Source organism: Melozone crissalis, unplaced genomic scaffold (assembly GCF_028551555.1).
Source record: "Melozone crissalis strain CALT ecotype California unplaced genomic scaffold, PUWL_Pcris_2 ptg000042l_1, whole genome shotgun sequence".
NCBI lineage: Eukaryota > Metazoa > Chordata > Aves > Passeriformes > Passerellidae > Melozone > Melozone crissalis.
In genome coordinates this window covers 11,245,017-11,257,796 of record NW_026535820.1, presented here as the reverse complement: position 1 = coordinate 11,257,796, position 12,780 = coordinate 11,245,017, and the positions used below count along the sequence as shown (strand labels likewise).

General features: G+C 34.1%; 1 protein-coding gene across 2 annotated transcripts in view; it reads left to right on the top strand.

The window, feature by feature from the left end:
- SNTG1 (syntrophin gamma 1) overlaps positions 1–12,780 on the top strand; it is a 311,971-nt gene that overhangs the window by 232,516 nt on the left and 66,675 nt on the right. The gene's annotated exons all lie outside the window — the stretch shown is intronic.

Sequence of the window (12,780 nt, the reverse complement as noted above, 5' to 3'; positions counted from 1 at the left end):
AAACAAACAAATATGAAGAGCCTTTGCTTTATATTTATTAAATTGAATACAAGTGACCAATGACTACATTGATGATTGGGCTTCCACCTGTACATATTTTTATGTGATGAAGATCTTACAGGGAATGAATATATTACTTTTTCCAATTAGTTTTTTCTATGCCCGGCAAAAAACCCACAGGTGGCTTCTCAAGCTTATATTTAAATAGTACGTGCATTCCATTTAAATGTTTTTCTCATTTTGAAACTGTAGCAATAATAATTTGAAAGGGTTTTTTGTGTTTTTTTTTTTTTTTAACATCATAGATAGAATGTTTCACAAGAAGAAAAATGTCCTTAGGCCGACATAACCCCTATAGAGTTGTGGATTTAACATTCTTTTCCAGTTACTCTTTAAATAATTGATAAATCATGGTGTGTATGCATGTTTGATATCAGAATTATTTCTTTTGCACCAGATTAACATAAATGTATCTTTATATTGCTGTATAAACATAAACTGTATTTTAAAATATTATAGCAAGCCAAATCCTAAGAGGCTGTTGACAAGCTGTTTTAAACAGATTATTTTTAAAGTTATGTGCTTAACGAGATAGTCAGCATACCTCTCCAGACTATTTAGCAATGTATGTCTGCACCTTAATTAAGCTAACTACTCTTGCTGCAGCAGTATGGCTATTAGCTCATTCATTTACCAAACAGTAACCATAAGCAGCACTTTCATCTCAAAAATATAATAAGCAGCAGTCAGGAAAACAGAGTATGCAATTTGAATTAAAGAAAGTGTATTCCCTGTTGATCAAATAGCAACTGGAACTCTAGAACATCCAGGCTTGCAGACGCCTCTACCAGTAAAATAATTTTCAATTTACGTAGCTGGATAGATTGCATGCCAAATGTAGCCTAAAGTAATTATATCTATCTGACCTCTATTTAGTCTTCTGATCCAAAACCCACTTCCTTTTACCTTTGTAAGTTCATAGACCAGACCAAAATAAATGACATCTTATTTGTTTTATGCTAACATTTTTTTAAAGCCATAGAAACAGACTTGTGGAAACTTCCTGCTTACTCCTGGTTATAGTACCACTTGGTCTTTGCAGTGGGGTGACTTAGGAGGCAGTTTCCATCTTGACCATATCAGCAGCAAATAAAAAAGAAACCAACTTGCCTCATCTCTGGTCTGTGTAGCTTCACTGGCCATGTTGGGTTTATGTTGTCAAACTACAACTCTGATGAATTCTTTTTTTCCTTTGGATTTGAATAGACAGCCCTTTAGGTCCAGAAATGTTACCTTTTCAGCATAAAAAAAGACTGCTTTTTCTTTAATATATATTTACTTCTTCTATCCCAGGCATTAGAAAATTGTAAAAGTTCATATTAATAAAGGAATTATTTTCAACAGTGCCAATATTTTTATCAGTCTTTTATCAGCTTCTTACTAGCTCTTTGTATTCTTTTCTGTCTCTGTGTTTACTCTTGTTATTCCATTTGTATTTCCTGTTGAGCACAAGGGAGTCTACCAATAGCATTACCAGTGCTAAATAACTTCTTTTACATTTTCACATATGAATACTTTAATAATCAAAACTCACTAGATAGCCGTATTTTATGTAAGATGCATACTCTACATATCCACTGGAAAGAAAAGGAAGTCTCATGGCTAAATGATTAACTTTTAATATCCCAAAACAGAGGAAATAAATATCACACTAGAATTTGTAACTAAGAGTGGGCTTGGGAAATATCCCTTGTCTACATAGAACAAGAAACATGATAAGGCAACGTGAGATCTCCTCAGCTGGCAAGCAGCAAGAGTGGAAAGAGTTTTGATATATACCATTAATAACAAAGAGGAGAAGATAAGGGTTGGTTGACTCCATTTTGGAAAGAAAATTATTGTCAGGCAGTGACAAGAAAGGAAAGATATTGAATGTTCTTTTTGATCAGAATTTACTCAAAAGGTCAGTTGTAAACAGGTGATTGTCACCATTGATAAGTGTGACACAACTTGAATAAAATCAGGTCATCTTAGAAGCCAAAGAGAGTATTAGGTATACATTAGTGAAAAGCTTTTTAGATATATGCATTCCAAGTACATCCTCATTACATTACTTAGAACCTTCAAGAGATTGAGCCTTTGTTCTAAATCCATTTGCTATGTACAGGAAGTTTCTAGATGAAATAAATAGCAGTAAAGTAGAAGTTATAAATTTTGTGTGGCACAGAACAACCAGTGCATATGGTTTAAGAGTAAAAACTCTCTTCGTATAGCTTTATTTCATCACTGTTTTTTTTCAGTTGTGACCAGCTCCAAACTAAATCTTTTGCAAATTGTAATGTGTGTGTTAACATCCACCTAATTACTGCTAGGAACAGTTAGTAGTCATGCTGAAAGAGTAATTCTGTATTTGATGGAATTGCTGCCTTCATACATCTTTGGGATTCTCTTCTTCTTTGGCTTTGAGCATATGTTCTCACAGCAGTCTATACTTTATGAATAGGCATGATACTAATCAGATATTTAGTTGCTTTGTTCAGTTCTAATTTCGTAAAATTACACACCATTTCTATATATATTACCATTTTAAGTGGTTTTTATAATAAAATCAAATTTATGCAGTTAATTCTCTCATTGTGACAATATATAATAATGTAACCTCGTATAATTTTACTTATTGTGCAGCATCTGTTTTTCTTAGAGCTTGACATATGCACTTCACTTGCAAATTATAGCTTTTATGTTCTACTTATGCCATTGTCTTCATTATACCTTTGTTGAATAATTTGTTTCCTGATTTTTCTTTTAACTATGGTTCTGGAGTAATTTTCTCAGTAAGTGTGTGTGTGCCTTTTTCTTTCAGGAAAGATAATGTCCATAATAGACAACTAGAATTTCACTGAAGTAATGGGAGAAGACATTGTGGGGGGGGAAAAAAGAACATTTTTTTAATTGATTCCAGTAATTTAAGTGTCATAAAGATGATTCTTCCTTTGATATCGCTTTTAATGTTGAAACTTGGAGAATTGTACACATCTTTGTATCTTGAAAATGTGGGATAGTATTACTTGTATTTATTGTCTTATGGCATTATAGAATCTTAGAATATCAGGTTGAAAGGGGACATCGAGGATGGTCTGATCCAGTCTTTCTTGGCAAAGGCACAGTCTATACAAAATGCCCAGAACCCCATTCAGGTGAATCTTAAAAGTATCCAAAGCTGGGAAATACACTGCTTACCTGGGGAGGTTATTCCAATGACTGATTGTTCTCATTGTCAAAAATTTTCTTCTTGTGTTTAATCAGAATCTCCAAGGGAGTATCTTGTACTCATTACCCCTGTGTTTTCCCTGTGACTCCTTGTAAAAAGGGAGTCCCCATCTTTGTAATAACCTTTTAAATACTGGAACATGGTAATAAGATCTCTCCTAACCCCTCTATTTTCAAGGCTGAACAATCCCAGTTCTTTCAATCTTTCCTTATATGGCAGGCTTCCCAGTCTTTTGATTGTCTTTGTGGCCCTTCTATGGACCCTCTCTAAATCATGTTTGAACTGCAAGAAATACTGATAGAGCAAAAATCCATACTTTGACTAAACAATCTCCTTTACTGCTGAAATGCAATTAGACAGGGAGTTGCTGTTCTGAAATTTGTCCAAAATGCACACTTAAGTAAAAGTCATCTATAAATTTGCTTGTAACATCCTTAGTGCCTGTCTTAGCTGTTCTTAATGCCAATAAATTGGAAGTTTATGAGAGGTTCGAGAAAATCCCGTTGATCTTAACTATTATACCGCTTCCTATTTAAGAATTAAAAGATTGTATCCAAAGCAGGAAAAATATGCCATCTATTACTAGTGTCAGTTTAACATTATTGTTAAAATTAAATGGTCCTTTAACATACTTCTCAAAAAAGAATGAAGAAAAAGTCTGAGATGAAAATGAATTCATTTGTGCAAAAATCTTTACCTTACTTTTTTTTCTCCCTTGAGAAAAATCTTCTACTGCTTGGCATATCTTTCATCCATGGTCCCACTGAAACACAGCTCTTTACATTTGCATTTGACCATATTGATCAGTATTTGAGGATTTCTTTTCAGAAATACCAGAAAATACTTGAGAAAACCCATATTTATAGAGATTTTTGCATACTATTTTTTAATGAATTCTTAGTCATGAGGTGAAATTGGAGATCAATAGAGAGTACTGTATTCCTTAGAAGGGAATGAAATTCAACACTTTTTAAGCTAAGGCTCAGCAGCTTCTTAAGAGAAGGAAGGTTAAGGAGAATCCAATCTTTCCTATTTATGGCAATCTGGAAGCTTTATTGCAAAAGACTTTATCATTAAAAGTCAGCTCAGGTTATAACTGAATACAGTGCTAGAGTCAGTCTGTGATTAATCTGAATAGAGAGTAGAGTGATATCAGGAGGAGGGGCAGGGTGTATTTTATAAAATATGAGGACATGACTTTTAACTATACAAGCAGTACAAAATAATTTTGTAGTATTTCAAGTGAAATTTAAAATTATCAGTTATACAGATGAATAGAGAGCTTCCAGAAAAAACAGGTACTGAAAAACTCAGGTGTTTATAATGATCTTATATATGAAATTTCTTTTTCTTTTGTAATATAAAATTTAGCAATTATGTTGATACCATGTTTGTTATCATGTGAACCTAATTCTCAACCCTTATTTCATCTAATGTCAAGTACATTATCTAAGTAATGTAATAACAAGTGATTTTTAGCTTACAAGAAGTTTATCTGGTCCTGTCAGACAAATTGTCTCATAAATATTGCTGTTATTCCTGAGAGCTTCAAGAGAATAGAATTGTGTAATTCTTTTAGACAGAAGAAGTGAAATGTGACATAACACAACAAATACAAGATGTTTCTATAATTTTATTTTTAATCCACTCAAACTAAAGTAAATGAATGGGTTGATTATGGAGTGATGGAAGATACAGTACCTGTAAACACTAAAGAAAACCTCTTTAAATTTGTTGTAAAGATTTTTGTTTATTCCACTGGCAACTGGCCAATTTAATGAATTTTGTCATCAGGAATTCATTTAGACTGGCATGCTGTGGTGTAAGTATTAAATGTATTTTAAAAATCACTAGCTACATTTCTATTAGGTTCTGTCAAGGCAATTAATTGTCTCCTTTTATATAGAATTGTAATGGTATAAAATTCCTCATTTCTTCTGTTATTTTACAACTCCTTGTCATAATAAATTCTGGACTATGAACTGCAAATGTTATTATCTGTACAAAATTGAGGAATCCTGAAACAATGCAAACTTGGCAAACTGTTAACTCTTCATGAGCAAGATCAGTAGATTGTCTATGGACTGAGGGCAGAAGAACAAAATATGTTTAGTTGCAGTCTTCAACAAACTGCATTATTCTATTTCAGTCCAGTCAGAATGAAAAGACCAGGTTGGAAAGAGGGACCTAAAATGAATGGAGCTATTTGACTCAGTAAAGAAATGGCTCAAAAGCTGTGGATAGGACTTTTAGGGGGAAGGAAGAAAAGAAGGGTAATGACCTTCAGCAAACATATTATATACAGAGCAAACCTCTGATGAAAATGTCAGTTGGCTTGTGATGTATTTTTCTTCCAATACTTGCTAACAGTTCAGTTGGAAATTTTAGGTGGGAAGCAAAAGTATTGATGTCTACATCCAAATTTTAAACTGAATTTTTAGGAGTTATGGTTTGCAGTTCCCTTCCCAAAGAAGGCTGAGGAAGATGCCTCAGCTGTAATGTATGTGCTGGTGAAATCTCTAAAGAAGTAGAGAAATTGCAGAGGAAAGCTGACAGAGAGGGTGAAATCTGGAATGGGGGTGTGGAGAGAGTGATTGGTAACAAGTCAGGAAGATCTACAATAGCACCTACTGTGATTGAGAAAAACCTAGCTAACAAGACATTTCAACTCAGATTTTCTTCACAGGGAAATTATCCCTCCTCAGGCAGTGATGCATTAAAATGCTGCCCACAGGAGCTGAAGTTTCAAGCTTAATGACGGAGTGGATTAAAAATAAAATGGAAGCCTGGCAAGCTGGAAAAGCAGTGAGGTTAAGGATCATTCTTCTCATGAGGAAATGATGTATTGGTTGGTCATGAGTGACTCACTTCTGTGTGTGATGAAAACTGCTCTAGTGTCTGGACCTAATGTTGTGGGAAGTCTTCTACCAAGAGCTTAAATCTGAGGGATGTAGCCAAAGCCATCTAGTCAAATGACAATTACCTGGGACTGCTGCTTCTTGCAGGCATGAATTCTGTGTCACTCTAAGCAGATAAAAGTGGCTGCAAGACTTTTGGAGGAAGGCTGAGGGGATCAGAGCTGTTGTAGTGCTCTAGTCAGCTCTCCTGGTCATTTAGGAAAAATGTGTGTCATTCAGTGCTCATATGCAAATGTAGCTACCAAAATAAGCTCTGGCCTCTTTGACAATAGCATGAACTTGGAAGATAATACAGGGTGAAATGGAACTGGCTTTGCCTGAAGAAAAAAATAATGTTTTAACTTAAGAAAAACTACACAAAGGGCAAGCAGTTTGTTCTTTGGGTCTGTGATGGATTACATGAGAAGCAATAGGATTAAACTGCAGCTGGAGAGTCTGGTTCAATATAAGTAGAACTTCCAATGTACTAAGTAGAGGTGTATTTTCTAATAGATTGATTTATGAGCATTAAGAGACTCATCATGGCAGGACTGTACAAATGAGTTCCACAAACAGCTTTAATCAAATGAATTGCTTTTAAGCAACTGTTGCTGTTCTCTTATATTACATAGAATGAACAAATTCATATCAGTTCTTGCAACTGCATTCAGAAATACTAGGATAAGATAAACTGTGGGTACTATTAAAGTTTTTCCCCTATCATTCTGTGAAAAATTCTGAAAGTAAATAGTATATACTGGGTATCATATTGTCTAAATGTTTAGTTTATTGAAATGGTAAGTGAAAAGTAAAATTGAAGTTGGCTTATCTATAATATTTAATTACCTTGAAAAATCAAGAGGTAATGAAATCTGGTATTTTACACCAGGAGAGACATATGGATCAATTTTTAATAGTTTAATTTAACAGTTTAAGTCTGGTTCCTGCTGGAAAAGTGTCATGATTTCCTTGCTCTGTAGTAATAAGTAACACCAGCTTTTTTACCTCTTAGTGTGATTGATACTGCAGTAATCATACTCCAGTGAGTAACTACTATTATGATATAAGCCACAATTACTCAGTTGCATTTCATTATCTGAAGCAATGATTCTGGTGTCTCCTTCTGGGTCAGATTTTTTTCATACCTCTTCAATTCTTCTTTTTTACAGTACTTCTAATAAGTTTCAGTACAGAGACACATGTTTCTTACTTTCAGATGGGACCATAATAGCTGCTTCAGGCACTGGATTTAATTTGCTTTCAGTGTCTCTAATAGTATGCATGTTGCTGTTGGTATTTTGTTTATGGACATTCACTGTTATAAAACTCTTTGTAACACATGTATCTTCTTTAAAGAGGCACAATAGAAATATTGTCATTAAAGTGACATTCACTTTTAGGAATGGCTGTTAAATATTGCAGGATTAAGTGATGCCATTCATCTATCAAGTAAAAAAAGCACAATGATTTTTAAAAAAGAAAATTTTAATTGGGGTAAAATTAATTGCAGTCCTATTGTTGGAACCTCACAGATGTTTTGTGAGTAGGTTTTGTGTTTTTGTCCTTAGGGCTCCCACTGTGCTTCCATGTAATAGGCACAAATCTGGTATTTCTTTCTGATATCCATCCATTACTTCTGTGTTGTGCTGTTCAATGTATCACTGAATCCGTTTGAGTGAGAAAAAAAAGGTTTAATAATATGCAGGTTTGTGATCACATTTCAGATGGCCATTTGTGCTTTGATAGTGCTTTTACGTGTCCTAAATTACTAATAACTCTCAATATATTTTCTTTCAAAAGCTCAACACCTCTTAGCAATGATTTGTATTCATCTGCTTCTGTTTTTGAAGGTGCATTCCTGACTTTTACTAGCTGTATTTTATTGTCCCCAAAAGTATTTATCAAATACCTTTATTTATTGGAACTCACCAAAATATGGAAGATCTCTGCTTATTTTGTACAGCTGGCTAATAAAGGCAGTCAGTAGGATTTAAAAGGAATCTTGTACAGTTCTGCTTTCCAGATGTGACCTCGAGATTATCTCAGGCCACTCTTCCTCTACTCCTATATAGAATTTAAATGAAACATTTTAGTTTCCATATGGATTAAGATGATTCATGAGAACTGTTAACCTGTTCCAGAATAAAGATCCATCTAGTCCTGTGTCTGGTGATAACAAAAGAGTAGTTATATTTCATTTTGTCTTTCCAGCCATCTGCTACTTTAGGACTTCTTCAGACAGCTGATTAGGGACTTCCTGAATAATGTCTTCTATGTCCTCATTGTCTATAAACTTTACAAGTATTTGATCATTTTTTTTTACATTTTTTTTTGCTCATTAGAGATATTTTATAACATTGATTATATAAGCTGAAACATATAATCTTGGTTCTCACTTTTGTTCTCATCTAGGAACCATAGTGAGGATGACTCAGCCTGCAGGTATCTATAGGAACAGACTGGAAAGCAGAGGTCATGCTTGTGCTTATGCATTATTCAGTGTTAAATCAAGCCTCTCCTCTATGTAACTGTTCGTACATTCTGGAGTTTTTCCCTTTCTTCCTTCAAGGAAGTTGGTGCCGAGTTCCTTCAGGCTGAGTGTGTTTGCCATCCACTGTGTCTAGTCTTGACAAAAATCCAACTAGGACATGAAAATGGTAGGAATGATGGAAGTAATCCTAATCTTTTATCCTTTGAACCATTCAGCTGGTTAAATATCATCAACACATGACAGAGAATGGTGCCGTTCACTGGTAGGTCAAGAGGCAGATGTGAATTAAATACTTCCTATGCTCCCATATATTCCAGAACATATTGACTGATCATTTTGCATAACTTAACTTATACAGATTTTTAGTGTGAATTCTAAAATCTACTGCATCTTGCAAAACCAGCACCAAGAATTGCTATATTTTTTCTACGAGCAATTACATATATTTGAATGCATTCACCAATATAAGATGTATTTTGTGGGGGCTGTTGCATGCTTATTTCAAATCGTATTTGATTCTTTCAATGTGAATAAACTCTTGGACAAAAAAAATTTCACATTCTTCCCACAACTTACCCATCCCTTTGAGTAAATAAAAACCTAGCAAGGACAGAAAGACTAGCTAACCGGCAATTTGAAGTATTATGTATTCTTTCTTATTCATTGACATAAGATTATCACAGCATGAACTCGTGTTTTCTTCCAAATTTTAATGATCTGGCTTCCTCTTTGAAATCACTTAACATCCCAATAGCACAAACTGTATTGTTGCTTGTCTTCATCTCTATGCATGAGATGAGCAACTATGTAATGAATTTATGTTCTTCTCAAGCTATTCTATTTTAATAACCTGTTATTGAATGTGAGTCAGCAGTTGTGTAGTGCAAACAACTGATAGAGAAGGTTAGAGAGTCTAAATTGTTTGTGGAAATCCATAAAAATGGCTAGCATAAATTAAAATAATAAAAGGTTCTTTTAAATTGGAAAATGACTGTGACCTGCAAAATTATGTGATATCTACAGACTGCAAGAAAATGAGAGATCAAATAATATGTGAAAGTGTGGGGAGTATCTTATTTACTGCCTAAGTCAGCAAAAGACTGAGCAGGCACTGGTGCCCACTTGTTTCCTTGGCTGTTCCCCTAGGTACTCCAATGGAATTGTCTCTGCCAGGATCTCTGTCCTAACAACTAACACCTACTCTTATTCTTTCTTCTAGAGGACCAGGTGTATTATCTGAATCTTAGTTGTCTATTAATCCTCTTTCCCATTATCCCTTTAGAACTTTGAGTCTAATTTACAGTATAGTTTATCATGAAATAGGATCAAAGCAAGTGTGGTATACATAGAGTTTTCAAACATCTGATTGCTTCTATTTAAATTTTTAAGGGTTGGAGAAACCTGAAATCTCTTGATCTTACTACTTTTAAGAGTACTTGGAGCGTATTGAAAGATACATTTCCAGATCATCTCATGAGGATCCTGTGATTAAATGGGAATAGCAAATTTCATTAATATAAATAGATAAGAAAGGGGAAAAAACTCCTAATAAATAGTAGTTTTCAAATTACACTTTAAAATCCTCATATGGAAACTGAAAATAAATATTGCTGTGCTATTGGCCCCAAGAAGGTCTGAAATGGTATCTCTCAGAGGAGTGAACAATTCAGTTCAGCTTTAACTGATTGTGAAATTTTAAAACCCAGCTTTTATGAGCTTAATCAGCTGCATTTCAGCAGAGGGCAACAATAATAGGCTACAATTAATGGGAAAAGATAATAGTATGGAACAGTGTTCTTCTGTATTACTGCTTCTCTGGCACGAAGACTTTTAAATAACAAAAACTAAAAAGCCCGAACATTTGCAATCATTGTGCACACCTGAAGCCAAGGGTTGCTCATTTGTGTTCCTGCTGAGAAGTGCTGTGTTCCATGTTCTTGTTTGTTTCCTCTGCAGAGCAGGCACAGCCATTACTGTGAAAATACCCATCTGTAGTTGCAACATCTAGTGCGCAAAAATGACTGAATTTGGCCATGGGACATTTTTCATCATGTCATTTCACTTCAAATCATCTCCCTGCCCAGTATTCTTCTTGTCTGTGATATCCAAACATACTGTGAGATGAATTTTTGGAACATATCTAGTAAAATTTATTGTACCATTAACAATCACTTATATTTTGAACCAATCTTCTTTGATAGCTTTCACTAAAATATATTCTTCCCATCCCTGAAAGTTTTCAAAGCCAGAGCTCTGGGTGGAGCTCTGAACAATCTGGTCTAGTGAAGGTGTCCCTGACCATGGTACAGGGTTGGAACTAGATGATCTTTAATGTTCCCTCCAATCTAAACCATTCTATGTTTCTATGATACCATTATTGGTCTTGTATTATCACCATTTATTTCTTTCCTTGTCAGATGCAGGATACTGCAGAGACCTTATTTCTGACTCCTTCCTCCTTCCACATTGAGTTGATCGTTATTTCCCAAATTACTTTCTCTATGGTGTTCTTAGATTTTTTTCCTCCTAATTTGCATTAATGGAAATTGAATCAGAATAGAATATCATCCCTCAGCACCTGTTTTTTTGTGCTTGAAGCAGAAGCAGGTAGTTCTTGCTAACTTCAAATCAGCCTACATTGTGTTTGTCTTCAGACAAGAGTCTGTTATCTAGCTTCTTCTGTCTCCTTTTGTGCCATTCTGATTTTTAATTGCTCTGCACAAACACATCTTTCTAAAGAATATTCTCAGAATGTCTTTTTAGTATAATATCTGCTGGCGTGTTTTTTAAGAAATATTACATTCGTTTTTCTCTTTTTTTTAATTTCTGGAAAATGTTTACTTTTAGGTTTTAATCACCAAATAATTTAGGTCTGGAGATTAAATTTTACTCAATATATATTGTAAAAGGCTGGGAAGAACATATGTATGCTGCCTAATTGTTGAACTTTTTAATTCTGTAATGTTCAATATTGATGCACATGAATGATAAACATTTAGGTGTTCCTAAGATTAATCATACTTAACAATTTTTAATTTCAGGTAGATTTGAACAACTTTAATACAGTTTTGAAGTTTCTGTAAAAGAGTTAAAAATAATACATTTCAAGAAATCACCTTATTACCTGAAAGATAAACATAGTTGTTTTAGTTAATCAAAATAACAGCAGTTAAAACAACCATGTAATGTAGGTGCTTAGATTGTATTTTAGAAAATGAGCTGGAAATTTTTGAATGAGAAAATTATGTTTCAAGTACGTATTTACATTTTAGAAGAACATTAACAGCACACAATGCACCTAATGTACTTTGTAAAAAAAATGCAGTCTGTATGTTTGAAGTAAATAAAAACACTCCTAAATTATTTGATATATAACTGTAACTTGCCACTAAGTAAATATTTACAGTATTTTGTTTAGAAAAGTAAAATTTCTTTTTCTTAACATTGTACTTTCAAGCCTTAAAATTTTCAGGCTATTAACTGAAGTCTTTGCTTAGATTAAAATACATCATTTTCACGAGGACTTTAATAGATTCTACTAACCCAAACAGGAATTTATCATGCTGGATTAATTAATATTTGGTTTAGGAATAAATCCCAGAAGTCTTCAAGTATTTTTTAGGTCAAAAAATGTGGGGTTTATCCGCTTTTTATTTTAAAAATCACATTAGATAGTTGGTATCTTGTATGGATTAATGTTATACTATTTCTTTGTCGTTTGAATGTCCTTGTTCCTCTAATGCTTCTCCTTAACTAGCATTGAAGAAAGAAGGAAGGGTGGAAATGTTCTTCTGACACTTTTGATGGAGGATACATTTGAAAACCAACTGAAATTGTGTGCCAGCATGTCCTTGACAGTGGGAATTATCCTTTGATAGCAAAATTGTGGGATGTCAGTGGCACTTGCTCAGTATTTGCATGAGGAATTCAAAGAGCTTGTTACTACAGCCTGGTTCTGAAGCCTGCAAAACACATTGCCACTCACATCTCTGCATGTAGTTGTTCAGGGACAATATTGTAAACACTGGAGGAAATTCAGTGGTGATTCTTCTTTTCTTCTAAAAAGATGTTGCAGGTTGGTTGAAGAAGTTTTATGTTTTACTGTGGTTTCAGGGCTTCCC